An 18,611-nucleotide genomic window follows, 5' to 3' on the forward strand; every position below is an offset into this window, starting at 1 on the left:
GTGAGTGTGGTGCCCTCCATATGTTTCTGAAGTAGTTTCCACCATCCCTGGCTCATGAGTTCACAAGGGTATAAATATTTCCTAGGTCATGATTTCTGCAGTTGGCATAATTTGGTGGAGTACTCTGTGGAACAGAAATCCCACCTTGGCCAAGCTGCTGCTGCTGCTGCCTCCTCCTCCTCCTCCTCCTCCTCCTCCTCCTCTTCTTCTTCTTCTTCCTCTTCCTCCTCCTCCTCCTCCTCCTCGGATCTCAGGCTGGGATGAACAACAACAACAAAAAACCCTCTTTGTCAAGTGAGTTCTGAGGTTTACTTACAGGGGTGCCAACTTGAATAAAATATGGGGGGGGGGCAGGTAAGGCCCTCCCAGCATAATGAATCACATAACACAGTTAAATGTTTTATTGAGAGGGGCAAAGACTCCTTGGCCCCTGGGAATTGACTCCTATGCTCCCATACTGGTAACTGGCCCGAGTGACCAGACTGACCAGACCAGAATGGCTAACTGGTAAGCCCGTCTGTCAGAAGCTCACCATTCCCACTGAGCCATGAATGGGAAAAGCTGGTGAAGTTAAATATTTAAGCCTAGGCCCATCTGCCCCTGTGTCTACAGACAAGAAGAGACCAGTAGCATTTCTTGAGGGGAGCAATGTGGTAGGTACCATCTATTCATGGGAATGAATGACAATAACATTTCGAAGGACAAACTATCCCTGTTTCTTACACGCCCCCTCTGTAGGATAGCACCTAGACTAGGGTGTAAAATATCTGCTGTGTGGTGATTGTCAGCTCATTCTGGATATAAAATGTGGTTAGAATAATGCCTCTGTTGGTACACATGCCAGTAGCCGCATCGTTGCTCTCCTGTTCAACCTCAGAGCTGACATATGTCAGAGGAACAGCTACTGTTCTGTCTCTGACTAATAGGAAAGTGGTTCCTGGGGGAGCAGTTAAAGACAAAACCAAACCCTGTAAGGCCAATAATAGTCTTGTTCACAGATACCTTATCTTTTCGGATCCCATTAACATTTTGTCACGTCTCCCCACATGATCACAACACAAGCCCCACCTCCTGACCCCTCCTGACCCAAAGCATCTTTCCTTGTCTGCAAAGGCTTTTCTGTGGGATTGTGCCTCCCAGCTCCCATGCCCAGAAAACTGCACGGCTGGGATCCATGATCTACCTACAAGATATGTCGCTTCCGGGAGTGTCACGTTCTTGGAGCACACAAAGTGTATTGCATTGTGCTATGGAAAATACAAAGCCTTTCTACAAGGAGTGCAGAATGGACTCCAGAATCCAGCCTTCAGAAAGTCTCATTTGAATAACAGCAAGCCTCTATCCCTTATTGGCTGGAAAAAATAGGCTTGAAAGATCCCCAGCTGAAATCTCAAAAGCTGGTGGCGTGTATGTCAAGAGGTTATCCATGTGGCCTCAGTAAAATGTATAGCTCTTTCTCCCCTTCCTTGCTACGAAAACCAGAACCAATTGTGCAAGGTAACAAAATACCTGGGGCAGTCTCATATTTTGAGCTAGGACTGAGAAAGGCTTGGTTTACTCTCTGTGCCGAATCCAAACACCTAATGGGGGAGTGCTGATGCTATGAGTCTTTCCATGTTATGCTTTGCCTCTCTCTATGTCTTATATCAAAGACCACACTGTCTCCAGCAACCTCCATTCCAAGGAAGCCAAACCTGAGGCACGCACTGGCACCCCTGAAATCTTTCTGCTTGGAGATTGTGGTGTGTGCAGAAATAATCAATAAAAATTGTTCAGTATAAGGGATCTTTGAAAATGTAGCTTTAATACAAAGGGTCTGGGAATTCAGGTTGATAAGATCTGTATTTTTTAAAAAATAAAATCCTTGTGTTAATCATAACAGCGCCATGAAGTAAATCACAAATATTCAGACTTGACTGCTAACATTTTGGTGTAAAAATGAAGTAATGCTGTCAGTTTCCTGAAGTCTTTTCTTCTGGAGAAAAAGCAGGGAAATTTAAAATAAAAATAATTGGACATTTGACCTGTTTTTTAACAAGCAACATACCGTACTTCCCACACCAAACTATTGTTGTTGTTGTTAAAAATATTAAAGATTTCTTAGTTTACAAAAATAGGTGCACTGTCTCTTTTTCCAAGTTGTGTTTTCTACAGATCAGTTTCATTTGTTGTAAGACATTAGTGTTGCATACAGTATTAGGTTGGGAATAAAAGAGGGGGGAAGAGGGGGAGGTTGGGGTGGGGTGGTAATGGTACATCAAACTATTATTAGCATTTTAATTTTTTTTATATTGCATTCTCCATTTAAATCTCTCTTACCTTGAGACTTTACTGTATTCCTAAGGGGTCTGATGTATTTATGAAGCACCAAAGCTCAGGGTTTGAGCCCATGCAGGAGGTCCCAGGTTCACCCCTTACCCTCTCCTGGAAGGTTTGCTTGAGGACCACATCCCTTGAGGACCACATCCAGTGGTCCAGACAAAACTGCTTTAGATGGACCAACGGTCTGACTTTGTATAAGAAGCCTTCTATAAATAACTACATTTCACATTGTTACAGCTTCATCCTAAGCATAAGGGTGATTTCTGAACCATTTCTGTGAGGGTACGCTGCTCTCAATTTTCATATTATCTCCTACTGAAATAACAAGTGACTCTTTGCACTGAGCAAAAATAACCAAGAAGAGGGATCAGTCAAGACATTAACTGCCTCTCTGGATTTATTTTTTTAAAAGACTAAACTAAACTGAAACAACAATTATTGCTAATAATAATTAGATGTAGGAAATATGTTGCTTGTCAAAATAACAGGTCAAATCTCCAATTACCCTTTTAAAAAAATTCACTGCTGGTTCTTAAGAAGAAGCTTCTGAAAACTGACAATGTTACTTCATTTTTACACCAAAATCTTAACAGCCAAATGTGGATATTCATTATTTAGTTCATAGGGCTGTTGTGGGGATTAATATAAGGATTCTATACTAACAATTAAAAACATTGCCTTTTAAAGAATCCTTTCAAATATAATTAGCAGTAATGTCGTATAGGGCCAAGGTATGCTTTTGATGACTAGTCTCATGTAGGCAAGCTTCTATCCTGTCATCTAATAAATTTGATAGAATCAAAACTTTGCTGTCGACATGCCTTGCCTGTCTCTCTTCCCCTCTTTGCCTGTCTTTGAGCTTCTGTTTCCTCTGCTGTCCCTTCTTATTTCTTAAGACACTTCTTAGCTGCCGGTTAGATGTTAGTGCCAAGTGACATGCACAGCCTTAAAAACAAATAATTTATTCTGAAGGTTGGCCATTCTGTCGCATGTTGTGTTGGGCGGATGCTGAATTGGAGATGTTCTTTCCCGTGACGTCGCCACCATTCAGTTATCTTTTAGAACGGGAATACAAATGATGCTTAGCCTCTCCTTAAAGCGTCCATTCCTCCTCCTCCTCCTCCTTAGACAAAAAATGGAGAAACTTTTGTGTTGTAGCTTCTGCTTGCTCATTATCCAGGGGTGGTGTTTGGGGCCATAAATGGCACTTTCATCTTTCTCCTGACAGCCACATCTGAAGTAAGCAAGAGATCTAACTGGTCTCCTGCTAGCTGCCATTCCCACTCATGTTTCTATGGAGAGAGATGTCAGCCCGGGTAAAGCTGGCTCCTGAGCAGTGCAGGAGTCCATAAAAAAGGTTAAGAAAGACACACACCCCAAATGCCTCCGCTGGTGGGCAGGTTCCTCCTTTGTTCTTTTTCTATCCAAAGGAGAGCTTTCTGGGTGTTTTGATTATGAAAGGTACGTGCTGTGCTGGAAAGCTGAGTCGATCTCAAGCAACATCTTGAAAAGGAAGATGAGCAGAAAGCTGGTAAGTTTGCTTTTGTGCCCCTTTGCTTTGGTGGGGGCAGGTCTCCCAGGACCATACTACACGTAGCTTTAACTGCAGAATAGTTGGGTTTTTTTTTGTTTTTTTGTTATTGTACAAATGGCCAGCAAAGAAGCAGACTCCCCAAGTGTCCCTATTTTCCAGGGACAGTCCCAGATTTATGTACAGAAGCTGTCCCAGTTTCTGATTTGATCCTGGAACGTCCCACTTTTTTTTAGGATGTCCCTAATTTAATCAGAGAATTGTTGGGGAGTGAAATATACTCGGAGTCCTGCAGTGATTTCATGCTCTTTATTGCAGCTTGTAAAACAGTGATTAAATTTTTCCCCAAACCTCAGGTTTCCTTTACATTATTTACACAATGAGTCCCGTCTGATTGGCTGATTCTGCTTCCCTCCTGGAGCCTGATTGGTCTTCTCCTGCAAGCCAATCAGTTGTTGCATTCTAGGATCCTACCTGCCTATTGTTCTAGGATCCAAGCTTAGTACATAACAGGCAGTATGGAGTTATGTGACCCCCGAGCCAAGGAGATAAGTAACTATACAATCTTCCTATAATTAAGGGCTCAGCTAGGCAAATCTTCAGAATTATTATTATTTTATTTATTCATTGTTATTTTAAAAAATTGTATACAAATTTGTATTTATTGAAACTGTATACTTCACCTGATGATCACAGAGCAATTCGCAACATAAAGACACCACATGAGAACACAAAATATATAATAAAACAAGTACAAAACACACCAATAACTCATCACCCACAAAAGCCATAGAATGTCCAGTCAGCCAAAGGCCTGGCTAAAGAAGTTTTTTGTCTGTTGCCTAAAGATATGTAACAAGGACTTCTGCCAAGCCTCCCTAGGAAGAACATTCCACAAAGGGGGAGCCACTGCAGAAAAGGCCCATTCTCGTGTTGCCACCCTCTGGGCCTCCTGTGCAGTGGGCACATGAAGAGTGGCCTTAGAGGATGATCACAGGGTCTGGGTCAGTTCATATGGGGAGAGGTAGTCCATTAGTGCTGGGAAAACTCAGGAGGCATCCTAACTCAGTAACTATACCCAACTGTTTGGTCAAAGGCTGTGGTGTGTTTTTTTTAACTAGCCTTCTCAGGGTCTACTAGCCTGCATTTGTATCCTGCCTGTAAAGTAGCAGGTTTCCTCATCTCTATGGGCTTCCCTGGAAAACAGAAGTTACTCCCCTCTTCAAATAGAAAATACAGAGCATGTGCTTCTCCAGCGCCTATATTATAGAGACATCCGTATTAGCCTCATCTCCCCACTACTCCATAAGTACCCAGGACGCACAGGACAATTCTATACAGTGGACGCTCGGGTTGTGAATGTGATCCATGCGGGAAGCTTGTTCTCAACCTGCAGTGTCTGCAACCCCGCAGCATCACGTCTGTGCATGCGTGGGTCGTGATTTGGCGCTTCTGTTCCGGTACTTCTGGGTTCAGTGCGGTGCGCAACTTGAAATTGCACAACTTGAAGCGTCTGTAACCTGAGGTATATAAAAGTAGCAGGGAGGTACAGTCATATCAAACATGCTACAACATACAATGTTGACAGGTTCTGCATAGCAGCCTTCAAAATTCATCGGTTGATGACCTGCACCACAAACTAGATTTAATGAATACTCATATCAGAGTGCTTTGTAAATTTCTTTGTAAATTGATAGTCATAACCTTTTATATACTAACCTTTTATGCTCTTCCTTATTCGTTTAATGCTCCTAACCCTTCTTTTAGATTATTTTAGCTTCTTTTAGTTTCTTATAGTCTTTTACATATACCTTCTGTTTTAATAACATTAGATTTCCAAAATGTTTTATAGATTTTAAATGATTGTACCTCACCCTATTTATGCTGAACCGTTATAAAGATTTGATTGATACTCCCCTCTTAGCAGCTAGTAATTTTGTTTGTTTGCTCTGCAGGCAAGTAACCTTTGTGGGCTTTTTTTCTAAGGCTGAAGAAAGGTCAGCTCTGATGGTGTTCATTGCTTAAAACCAAGCAGCTCTTGCCCCGGCTTACCCCCAGGAGTAGGGCACACATGCCGCCCCGGGCACCCAAGCAGCTAGCTACGCTGCTGTGGGTCCCCTTGGGTATGTAAGTTCAATGCGTTTGGTAAGGAAAGTTTCAGGGAGGGAGAGGAACCTGGTGCAGGCAGAGCTGGTGAATTCTCTTCCCACAGCAGCGGTTTCAGCTTGCAGCCACCTGAGCTGTTCTGCTTACCTTGGACAATGCAGGTAAGATATGGGAGTGTTTCATTGTAGGAGCTCCGTCCCTCCCTGGTTTTAGGACGAAGCCTGAAATGCCATAATACTAGAATGTGGGGTTGCCCAGTAAGTAGGAAGGACCTCTTCCTGAAACCTCGGCTGCCAGTCACAGTAACAGTAAAAGGACCCCCAGACAGTTAAGTCTGGCTTCTGTCCTGGTGTCCCGTTGTGCCAGAAGCGGTTTAGTCCCACTGGCCACATGACCCGGAAAGCTGTCTGTGAACAAACACCAGCTCCCTCGGCCTGAAGTGAGATGAGCTTTTGACTGGACTTAACCATCTAGGGGTTCTTTACCTTTACAAATAATAATAATAATAATAATAATAATAATAATAATAATAATAATAATTATAATTATAATTATAATTATAATAATTATAATAATATTTCATCCTGTGAGTGATTAGTGGTTAAAAGTGATACACAGCCTAAGTCAGATTTGCAAATCTGATCTCATTGTTTTCTGTTATTAGGCACCGTTAGAGCTTATCTAACAAATGATACATTCTATTTTCATTTGGCGCAGAAGACTCAATACAAGAAGACACAGTCTCTGTCCTGAGGATTTGATATGCTGCTGGGTTAGTTAGCCCAAACTCATTGTCATTCACTCTGAAGCAAAAGATATTGTTATCTTACATAGAAGTTTTGCCATCTCATTATTTATTTTATTTCCGGAGTCGCCTTTTAAAAGGTCAGTTCCCATGTGAACAGAGATTTGTGGGGCTTTAAAAATGTCTATAGATTTTACAAACGTGCCTCATGAGTGGATAAGAAGCAAATGTGCATAGGTAGTTCTAGTACAAGTCAGCACCAGTCCCTGAAAAGCACTTGCACACACAAAGGCCAATTCTTGCCAGCCAGAAACCTCCTAGTGACCTTCCCAGTCAACTCTCAACTCAAAGGTTATTTTCATTACTCTCTCCCAGTGTCATACTGCAAAAACAACATCCTCTGCTTCTACCTAGGCACATATTCCAGTAGCTTGGAGTAGCCTTGTGCAATCAAAAACAGTAATTCAGACTTAACAGCCCATTAGGTGACAGGCTATATGCAAAAACCTAGCTGCAGATGGCCATTTAATATAACCCAAACGCAGGGGCATTGCTAGGTACTTAAGGGAGATGGGACTAGGCATGGGGGATAAATTCAGCTCAGCTTGCATTTAAAGGCAAATCTACCCAATTGCAAGGGTGCTGTAGGTTAAACCGCAGAGCCTAGGACTTGCAGATCAGAAGGTCGGCGGTTCAAATCCCCGTGATGGGGTGAGCTCCCATTGCTCGGTCCCTGCTCCTGCCAACCTAGCAGTTCAAAAGCACGTCAAAGTGCAAGTAGATAAATAGGTACCGCTCCGGTAGGAAGGTAAACAGCGTTTCCGTGCGCTGCTCTGGTTCGCCAGAAGCGGCTTAGTCATGCTGGCCACATGACCCGGAAGCTGTACACCGGCTCCCTCGGCCAATGAAGCAAGATGAACGCCGCAACCCCAGAGTTGTGACTGGACCTAATGGTTGGGGCCCTTTACCTTTTACCCAATTGCAATTTCCAAATTTCATGCTAAGAAATGAAACACGGCTTTCCTTCAAAATCTGCTCTTCTCTGAATGCAATGTCTCCAGTCAAGAGAGATACCGAAATTGCCAGTCTCCCATCCCTACTTGAGACACAGGCCCCCCAGGTCTTTCTCTCTGGCCCTTGAGACTCTTCCCCAGGCCAAATCCCCTCCCCAGTCACACCCTGCTCTTCCCAGGCCATGCCGCAGCTTACCAGCTCTGCTTTGCATCTTGATGTGTTGGTTTCGCCTGGCTGGAATGTCCTCTGAAAATGCCTCTTGCTTGCCTGGATGAAAGATAAAGAGGGGTGTGCGAAGGAACTAGCCTATGGTATAAAGGTAAAATTTACATACATGGCTCTGGCCAGTTTTGCCTGTGGCCCTGCCCATCACTAGGAGATCACTCCTGGAAGGTTGGCCAGAAGGGGATGTGGCCCTTACACTGAACAACGTTTGACCTCCTTCCCCCATTTTATAGTATCCATGGGCTTGTTTACCTACTCACCCAGCCCAATGATTCTCATTGTATAGTGAAGGTGCATCCTGCCTCTGCTCCACATGGAGGTTGCATAAAAGTGGCCTCTTGTTTGTAAGAGAGACATTGTTTGGAGTATTGGTCACAATGTATAGATGGATAGTCTTTCAGATGCTATGTATAGATGGATATTCTTTCAGATAGTATCAGTACTGTCTGAACAACTGTCTGAGGGGAAAGCATCATGTCAACCGGGCCTGTGCCATATGTTATAGAATAATAAAACTGTAGAATGGGAAGGGACCACAAGGGTCATTTAGTCCAATACAACCTTGAGATTAAGAGTCTCGTGCTCTACTGATTGAGCTGTCCCAGCATGTTGTGTTGTGTTATGTTATGTTATGTTATGTTATGCTATGTTATGCACAGTGGCTTTTCTTGGTGAAATATGAGGTACCCAAACATTGCTAAAAAGTGCTATAGTGGCAGCAGAAGATGGCTGCCATTAGCAGCAAATCAAGTGCTGCCTCCTGGGGAGTGCTGTCAGGACTTTCCCCCAGCCAGAACTCACTGGAACCCAGTGCCGGCACCTCTCAGGTGGGCACCATTGCCCTTATGAGAGAACAAAGGAGGACGAGATGGTTGGACAGTGTTCTCGAAGCTACCAGCATGAGTTTGACCAAACTGCGGGAGGCAGTGGAGGACAGGAGTGCCTGGCATGCTCTGGTCCATGGGGTCACAAAGAGTCGGGCACGACTAAACGACTAAACAATAACAATATATCAGTGGTTCAGTGCTGGTTGTGGAAATCAAAATGGTGGCTGGAGCCAGCTGCCTGGCACTAAAAAAGCTAGGGAAGGCATTGGCTGTGGGCCCTGTCAGGGTAGTGGATCTGATTCTGCCCAAGGATCTCAAGTGCTGATGCCACAACTGTATCCGTCCACAATGTTGAGAATATTATTGGACTGGGTAAGTGTCTAAATCAGCCCTCTGGCAGATCCATTCCATGAAGTACTGAACAGTTTGGCTGGATGAATGCAATGTGTCCAAGACATTAAACTTTCCAGTCTGGGTGGGCCTCTTTAAGCATAAAGCCTGTTATTTCCAACACTCCCAGAACACAGAAGTGGATCCCTGTGTTAACTTTTCAGTCAGTTAAAACGCTTTTAAAAAAATTATTGCTGTACAGAGAGAACAATTATTTCCCCTCCTCTACTGTTACCTTATTAAGTCTCTGAAAATGGTCAACATATATCCCCCTTTAATCATCTGTTCCATAGGACAGACATACCCAGTGCCTCAAGATTTCCTCATATGATTTGACTCCTCATCTGCTTTGTAGAATATCAACCCCCCCAAGTTTAGGTCTTTGTAAAGGGAATGAGAGTGGAAAGTGTTGGGCTCTTTCCACAGATTTAGCTGGCCGACAGCAAGATTCCCTGTCATATTTCCAACCACTAGCATTATAGGCAAGGATTTTTGTTGTTACGCAAAGAGTTGATCATCTAGTCCAACCGCCTGTGATGCAGAGATATACAGCTGTTCCATGAGGGGATCGAACCTGCAACCTTGGTGCTATCAGCACCATGCTCTAACCACCTGAACTATCCAGGCAGTAAAAAGAGCAAAAGGACAATTCCAGCACTTGAGGAGGGTTCAGACCAGGGCCAAGGAAGAGTGGATATTGCCCAGGGAGAATACCAAGGGCTGGATGGAGAAGCCTGGAGATTCTTCATTCTTGTTCTAAGCTCCAGTGGTGGCTGATGCCCATTAGGACTGGCGGAAGGCAGGAAGACCAGCAGTAAGGGCAGCCACACACATCTCCAAGTGTTTGTAAGGAAGAAGGCAGGCAGGTGGGGGCTTGATGAGCACAGGCTGAGGTTGGTGGGCCAGGGCCCCATTTGCTTCCTCTGCTAACCACTGCACCACACTTGCTTTGATAGGCAATGATTTAGCGAACACATTTCTCGAAGCACATGAACAGTTGGAAGAGACCACAAGGGCCGTCGAGTCCAACCCCCTGCCAAGCAGGAAACACCATCAGAGCACTCCTGACATATGGTTGTCAAGCCTCTGCTTAAAGACCTCCAAAGTAGGAGACTCCACCACACTCCTTGGCAGCAAATTCCACTGTCGAACAGCTCTTACTGTCAGGAAGTTCTTCCTAATGTTTAGGTGGAATCTTCTTTCTTGTAGTTTGGATCCATTGCTCCGTGTCCGCTTCTCTGGAGCAGCAGAAAACAACCTTTCTCCCTCCTCTATGTGACATCCTTTTATATATTTGAACATGGCTATCATACCACCCCTTAACCTCCTCTTCTCCAGGCTAAACATGCCCAGCTCCCTTAGCCGTTCCTCATAAGGCATCATTTCCAGGCCTTTGACCATTTTGGTTGCCCTCCTCTGGACACGTTCCAGTTTGTCAGTGTCCTTCTTGAACTGTGGTGCCCAGAACTGGACACAGTACTCCAGGTGTGGTCTGACCAGAGCAGAATACAGTGGCACTATTACTTCCCTTGATCTAGATGCTATACTCCTATTAATGCAGCCCAGAGTTGCATTGGCTTTTTTAGCTGCCGCGTCACACTGTTGGCTCATGTCAAGTTTGTGGTCAACCAAGACTCCTAGATCCTTTTCACATGTACTACTGTAGGATAGGGAGGTATAACCAGGGATTCTTTTTCCAGTCGGAACTCAGTTCCAGCATCTCTCAGGTGGGCACCATTGCCATTACAAGAGAACAAGAGAGGCTTGCATGGCGAGTTCCGGCACCTTTTCTTCCAGAAAAATAGCACTGGGTATAACCTATAAGCCACCATCTTTGTCATTGTCCAGATTGCTTCCACCTGCTCTTCTAAGGTTACAGGGTTAAATTAGCTGGCGACTGGAGTCATTATCAGGTGTACACTTGCATTTTAATGAAGGTTTCCGTCTCACTTATTTGCAGGATTGAAAGAGTGAAAAAGGCAAAGCAAATAGTTGTTGCTGTGTCGCAGGCAGGGTAGCATTATTTTATTTTTTTAACAGAGGGAAAACAGGTAAAGCAGGATTAGAGGCTGGGAAACAAATTAAGAGGCAATAAAAAAGAGATTGAGGAAAGTTTGAGTTGCCGTGCCGCTCAGCAGAGGTGGGACTGGGAAAAGGGCACGTTGGTTTGGTTTGCAAGGTGTCCTGGAATCCTTTTTCAGGAGGTGTAGACAGAGAGGTCATGCAAGTCGTTAACTGCATGGAAGAAAATGGGAAGCATCATTGTGGAGTACTCACCACTTTTAACTGCTGGAAGGTGTGCCCTGAATCTGTCAGCAAGATTTCAGTCTGTGTTTTTCAGATGAAACAGTACAGCAAAACAGATCAAACTTCACTTATTTTTGTCTGGTCCCCTCCACCCTCGTTCCCTGCAGGAAATGACAAGCTCATTTTACATGTGTGCTGTTGTTTTTTAAAAAATTAACATTTCCCCATGCCCCTGTATAATTTACCCCTGTATAATTTACCGTAGCCTATACATATCCCTGTCTCGTTTATAATATGGTTTTGATCGCGTTCAGGATGCAAAATACCCACTTTTCTTAACCATCCTAAGGCCATATGAAGCCACTCTTAGGCTGAAATCCTGCATAAGCATGCTTGGGAGTAAGGCCTGCTGAAGTCAGAAGGGCTTGCTTCTGAGTACATATGTCTAATATTGCACTAGTCCTATTCAGGTATTGGGTTTATGAGTGAAACAACACGTTACGGGCTCTGCCAAGTAGCCCCGCCTCCCAAACGAGGAATGCCTTCTGCTCTCTATGCGTACAGGGCAAGTGTCTGTAGGAAGAGGGCATTTCAATATATGTGTCCTTCATGCAGACATTTCTGCTATACATGCAGACACGGGGGGCAGGGATCTACTCAGTGAATGGACTACTCAGCATGGCTCCTTTCCTTGGTTCCATGTTGCTTTTACTCTTATGTATAAATGCCTGAATAGGACTGCCGCTTTGGGTGGTGGTTTCCCATTGGGCAATGCCCCCACGGATCTCCGCCCACCCTTGCTAGGGCCACATGACTCCTGTAAGCGAGGCCGCAGTTGGCAAAATGTGTATTTCCACATGCTCAGTGTACAGAAATCAATCAATAGATGCAGTGGCTAATCATGCAGGATCTAGGTGTCTTTTCACAGGGGAGCAATACTGGTGGAGGAATATATTGCATTTCCCCAAATGCTTTCCACAACTTTTTATAGCTGAGATTCTTTTCTTGTTGGTTGTACTATGTCAACTTTGTGGCTGAGACGGGCCACGGCTGGCTAGCAGCCTTTTCATCACGACGAGTGATGAAACACCCAACTTTCTGCACCCAACACTAGCAAGTTTAAATTAATTTGTCCTCTCCCACCACCAGTGTCTTCAGGGGCCAGGTACTCCATAGGACCTTTGGTCTCCAGAGATTGCTGAACCACAGCACCCATCGTCCTTGGAAGTTGTAGTTCAGTGACAAAGGTTCCCCACTCCTGTCATAGGATTACAGGAAGCAGCCTCATGCCAGATTAGCAGATTAGCATAGGATCGTTGGTAGCATTTCTCCAGGGGTCTCAGAAAGATACCTTTCCCATCATATGCTACCTGATCTTTTAAGCCAGACATGCTGTAGTTTGAACCTGTATGTAAAGCATAACCTCTATCACTGAAGCAACATTCCCCCCCTTCACTGTGTACTACCACAATGCTTACCCAGCTGCTCCCCTACAAATGCACTTCTTGGCAATGCTGGCCTTAAAAAAAAAATTCTTCTGCCAGCCCAGAAGTTCCCATCCAATCCAATCCAATTTGCATGCGAAGAGCAGCATGTCTCTCCACTTTGCAGAATGTGGCTTGGATCCCTTGCATTCATTGAGGCAGAAATTTGCACCAAGCACCTTTGGAGCTTAGGATGAGATCACTTTGAAGGGTATCCTCTGCTATGACACCCTTGCCACAGATGCACTACTGCCGAATAAAGAGTAACATGCTGATAGCACCAATCTAAAACAGCAGAGGGCACTTGCTGAAACCTAAGGAGCATAAATGCTTTTCTTAAGGGAAGGAGCTCAAGTCTGACAGATAGTTTTCAGAACCACAATGGCATTTATCACTGCATATCAAGGGTCTAGTTCCCCATTAGCTAACACCAGCTACAACATGTTCTCTCTCTCTCTCTCTCTCTCTCTCTCTCTCTCTCTCTCTCTCTCTCTCTCACTGTTTTTTTAATTCAGATTTTGCAGCTCATTGTTGGAGACCCTGAACATAGCTATGGTAAAACTGAAACTTTCTGATTCCAAGGCAGTTGTGCTGCTGCTCATAAAATGAAACTTTCAAAATCCAGTTATCAAATGTTAGATGATAAAAAATATTTATAACTTACCTTTCCATTAAAATAATGCTCATAACACCTTTTTTTATATGATTAAAACTTTAAAACTTAAAAAAGGTGACAGCAGATAAATTTCAGAAGCCAGTATGTCATGGAGATGAAAGCCAAAAGCAATTCAACAGGTCCTGCTGGCTATTATATCTCCTCCTCATCTCCTCTTTTCCAGGCTAAGCATACATCTCCCTCAACCATTCCTTTTAAGGCTTGGTTCGCTTGATCATCTTGGTTGCCCTCCTCTTCACATGTTCCAACTTGTCAATATCCTTCTTAAATTGTGGTGCCCCAAACTGGACACAGTATTCTAGGTATGGTCTGACCAAGACAGAATAGAATGGTACTATTACTTCCCTTGGTAGGGACACTATACTTCTGTTGATGCAGCCAAGAATAGCACTAGCTTCTTCTTCTTTTTTTGCTACTGCAGCACACTGTTGACCCGTGTTAAGCTGGTGGTCTACAAAGACCCCCTAGATCCCTTTCATATGTACGGCTGCTCCAGTGGAGCAACGCTGGAAGGGTGACAGTGATGCCAAGAATTGGGGGTGGTGATGCCAAAGGGCATCTTGCTCAGTTGTCCTTTGCAGTTTGAAAATTTCACTGTCTTCGGCCTATACTTTGCTTTTGGCATATACAGTGGTACCTCGGGTTACATATGCTTCAGGTTACAGATGCTTCAGGTTACAGACTCCGCTAACCCAGAAATAGTACCTCGGGTTAATAACTTTGCATCAGGATGAGAACAGAAATTGTGGAGCGGCGGCGCAGCAGCAGCAGCAAGAGGCCCCATTAGCTAAAGTGGTGTTTCAGGTTAAGAACAGTTTCAGGTTAAGAACAGACCTCCAGAATGAATTAAGTTCTTAACCCAAGATACCACTGTACCCCTAAACCTCGCTGACCTTGTGGGTTTCATCCTGCTTTCCTCTATGTTCATTTAGCGATGATTCTAGCAATCAGCATTGTTCTGGTTTCCGGCTAACTTCCTGAGATCTGCCATTTTAAAAACGATGGGCTCACCACCCTAGAAGTGAAGAAATGCTTAAGTCACTGGAAACGGATGAGAAGCCTGCAGCAAATCCTTGCAAATGCTGGTGTGGCACTCTGTGCTTGCAACTCTTGCTGATCCAATGTAAGCAGAATGTGTGGGGAGGGGGTGGGGGAGAAAGAGGGAATATTTCATGTGGCTTTTCAAACGAGAGAGATGTCAGGGTGCTCTTTTCAAAGAGCAAATGAAAACTCTACAGAAGAGAGGTACGGCTCAAATACCTGGACAAGGTCCTTGATTTTTATTTTTTATTTTTACATCAGTTGTTTGATCGCACTGCGGGGCCAGATGAGATGCTGATGCTTGCGTCTCTGCAATGAAAAACATAATGTTAAATTGCCTTGTCTAATCAAGGAGGAGGCAAGGCCTTGCATGTATATTTAATGGCAAACAATCCCACTGAAGGGAAGGTGGATTATTTCCATAGACATATCCTTGCGGAAGGGCCAGCGCTGAGAAGTATTATCCTTAGCTGCCTCTGGCATCAGCAGCTCTGATCTCTCCAGATACCTTGAGAGAGAAGGTTGAATAATAATTACCCAGACCATTAAGGAAACAGCAGTTCCCTGCGAAAATCTTCGCTTTGAGTTTCCAGAATTGTCATCCTTCGTCTTGTTCAGCAACCAAATAAAGAAGGGCAGGATGTCCTCTTGGAACTGTGAACTGCCCTAGAAACTCAGCAACAATAACTTGACACTGTGCATGTCATTGCAACTGGTTATGCATGTCGGCTGTCAACACTGGATTGAACCAAGATGCATCAGTGTTGTTTATTCATTTTCTTGCATCGTTTGTCAAGGAAACGACAGCCAACTTCATTTCTTGCAGTATCATGTCCATGCTGCTCCTATAAAGATAACATTGTGTTTACAAAGGGTTAAAGACCCCGCCAATAGAAAACTCCAGAAGCTTTGTATTTAAGTAGTCCTACAGAGTGAGAGTCCCTAAGATGGTTGGATGCACCTTATTTGCATCCTTTTGGCAACTCTGGCAGCCAAGATGGTGTCAAACGTATCACTCTGCTTTCCTTTAGACCATGTCTGTGAGGCTGGGTGTGGGGTCTTGTCATCTGGGCAGCTCACAGCCTCCATGCCCTGGTTCTGTAATGCCGCTGACTCCGGTGTGGCTCTTCAGGGTGAACAACCTGTTAGCCTGGCATAGGCTGAACTAATCTTGGACTGCCCATCCTTGGCCACCTGTTTCCCTCATGACTGTCCACAGTGAGAAGTCTAGCTATAACTCCTCCACCCCAAGGCACACCTTGGCCAAGTCCTTCAGTGCTCATGCAGCATTCCTGATGTTGAAGTGCATCAAGATCTGGAAAGGAAACAAAGATTGTTGAGTGAGTGGTTAAGGAAGGGTGTTTTCTCTCATCTGCTTGGGCTAGCTTCACTGAAGAACACCATGACTCAAGAGGACAACCATATAGGGCTCTCTGTTCTTCAATCCAGATCTCATCCCAAGGGCGAGATGGGTGGCTCCTGCATGGCAGATACAAACTGCACATATCTCCTTGCAGGTGCCAACCCTACCTTGAAACATAGAGAGAGGCCTTAGGCGGCAGATCATGCTGAGCGGAAGAGTGTTGACTAGATATTGGAGGTCACTGTGGCCTGCCCTGTGCCCCATAAGCTAGTCTGTTGCCTACAGGTACAGTGGAAGATTCTGTTGAGCTTCTGTGTATGATTGTGTGTGTGTGTGTGTGTACCATCTTGTTCTTTGCTTAAGGCAACAAAATGTCTCAGGACAGCACTGCTCCCTGCATTTACATCACTTGTCTTTGGAACTGTGGGAAGAGATGGACATATAAAGTTAGCCATGCCTCTTCTCTTAACTCTTAAGAAGAAATGAAGAGCCCTGCTGGATCCGGTCAATGACTCATCTAGTTCAGCATCCTGTACCCACAGTGACTGACTAGGTGCCTGTGGGAAACCCAAAAGTATGGCCTGAGTGTAAAAGCATTCTCCCACTCAGAATTCCTAACATTCTTCTTTGGAATGTGCAGCAAATTAGTTCTTAGAATCAAAATATTCCAGAAGATCTGCTCTTGAAGGGTAGAGAGTAGGGGTTATGAGGAAAGTGTCCCTCCCTCTCTGACCCCAGTTCATTAAATGTGTACAGAATCCAGTCTTGGGCTAAAAGTGCCGCCATAAATAATAGGTCAAAATAATGCATCGAGGCATTGGAGGTTGACGGCCTTTGGAAAAACAAATCAAGTGCCCTCCAGCCTTTCTGTATTAGATCTGAAAGAGATAATCCTCTTACTGTTCTGCTTCCTTCATTAGAGGAGATTTTTAAATATGAAATTTGAATCCTCTCTTAGCCACAGGAAAAGTGCTTTGCCTACTGACAGCTCACAGTTAATTGCGGCAACAGGGATGAAAGGATAGTGGTTTAATGATATTCCCCCCCCCCCCCGTTTGAAAGTGGCCACAATGGAGTTTGAAAAGAGATTATACGTTTATTTTTTAAGTTGGAGAGATGTATCTCCAAGCTTAATGTTTCCTGACTCATTTCAAGAAACGAAAGCTAAGAGAAGCTCGTAGAAGACACAATTCCTAAGGAGCCACTTACAAAAACTGGCAGTGTCAAACCGCGGTCATTTTCTTCGTCAGGTCTTGGCTAAGTCGATGGAGAAAGTAACTTATCTCTGCTGTCTATGAGGTGGCAAGGCATTTTGTCAGTTGCAAAATGAGTGCGTTCTCTCTTAGCCACATCTGCTGCTCTGCTCTTTCTATTTATATAGCACCTACAACTAGGTGTTTTGCAAATTAAAGAAGGGAGAGAGCCCATGGCTCAGTGGCAGCGCATCTGCTTTCCACGCAAAAGCTCTCAAGTTCTGTCCCTGGCATCTCCAGGCAGGGCTGGGGAAGATTCCCTGTCTGAAACCCTGGAGCAGGGGTCAACAAACTTTTTCAGCAGGGGGACGGTCCACTTTCCCTCAGACCTTGAGGGGGGCCAGACTATATTTTTTTTTTGGGGGGGGAATGAACAAATTCCTATGCCCCACAAATAACCCAGAGATGCATTGTAAATAAAAATACACATTCTACTCATGTAAAAACACGCTGATTCCTGGACCGTCCGTGGGCCGGATTGAGAAGGCGATTGGGCCAGATCTGGCTCCCGGGCCTTAGTTTGGCTACCCATGCCCTGGAGAGTCACTGCCGGTCACTATAGCCCAGTGGGTCCCAACATTTCCCCCACCCATGAACCACATGAACACTGCTGAGGGTCTTGAGGGACCATGTAATTATTTTTCTGCCCATTGTAACCAGTGTAAATCTGCTCTGCTAGACACAGTGTGATTTTTGATTGTATTTTTGATTGTATCCCGTCCTCCCATCAGATGTCAAAGCAATAAATAACTACCTGACATTCAGAAGACATCTTAACGCAGCCCTGTTCAGGGAAGTTTTTAATCTGTGATATTTTAGTGTATTTTTGGTTTCTATGGAAGCCGCCCAGAGTGGCTGGGGAAACCCAGCCAGATGGGCGGGGTACAAATAAATTATTATTATTATTATTATTATTATTATTATTATTATTATTAATTGTATTGCTGGTTTTCATTGTATTTTTATTGCTGCCCTCTCCAGTTATGCTACTGCTATCTCCCAGTCTAACCTACCTCACAGACTTGTTGTGAGTATAAAATGAAGGTAATGGGGGAGATAACCATGTATGCTGCCCTAAGCTATAACAGAAAGGTGGAACATAAATAAAATGTGGGTAATATAGCAATACTATGTCATCTAGTTAATGTTGCTGTTGTTAAAATTTATACCCCACCTTTCCACAAATGACAGATTAAAACAGTGGTTTTTTTTTGGGGGGGGGTTCTCAAGGGTATGCAGTACTGGCACCTTTCCCCCCCCAATTTTATTTATTTTATTTATTAAATTTATGTACCACCCTTCATCCCAAGATCTAAGGGCAGTTCACAGAATAAAATCCAAGATAAAGAACAAGAAAATAATTAAACCAAAACAATAACCCGCCTTC

The 18,611-nt window shown here is 44.2% G+C and overlaps 1 long non-coding RNA gene across 11 annotated transcripts in view; it reads right to left on the reverse strand.

The window, feature by feature from the left end:
- LOC309533908 overlaps window positions 1-18,611 on the reverse strand; it is a 54,892-nt gene that overhangs the window by 8,074 nt on the left and 28,207 nt on the right. For 4 of the 11 annotated variants that reach the window (XR_014220506.1, XR_014220507.1, XR_014220511.1 and 1 more), the window contains 2 exons: window positions 13,556-15,923; window positions 10,823-11,488 (listed from right to left, as the gene is read on the reverse strand). This is a non-coding gene — a long non-coding RNA (uncharacterized lncRNA). Of the gene's footprint in view, window positions 1-7,666; window positions 7,986-10,822; window positions 11,489-13,555; window positions 15,924-18,611 lie in introns of those variants that run through there. The other 7 variants (XR_014220502.1, XR_014220505.1, XR_014220508.1 and 4 more) reach the window with 7 other exon arrangements.

The sequence above is a fragment of the Podarcis vaucheri genome (assembly GCF_965113315.1).
Source record: "Podarcis vaucheri genome assembly, chromosome: 6".
NCBI lineage: Eukaryota > Metazoa > Chordata > Lepidosauria > Squamata > Lacertidae > Podarcis > Podarcis vaucheri.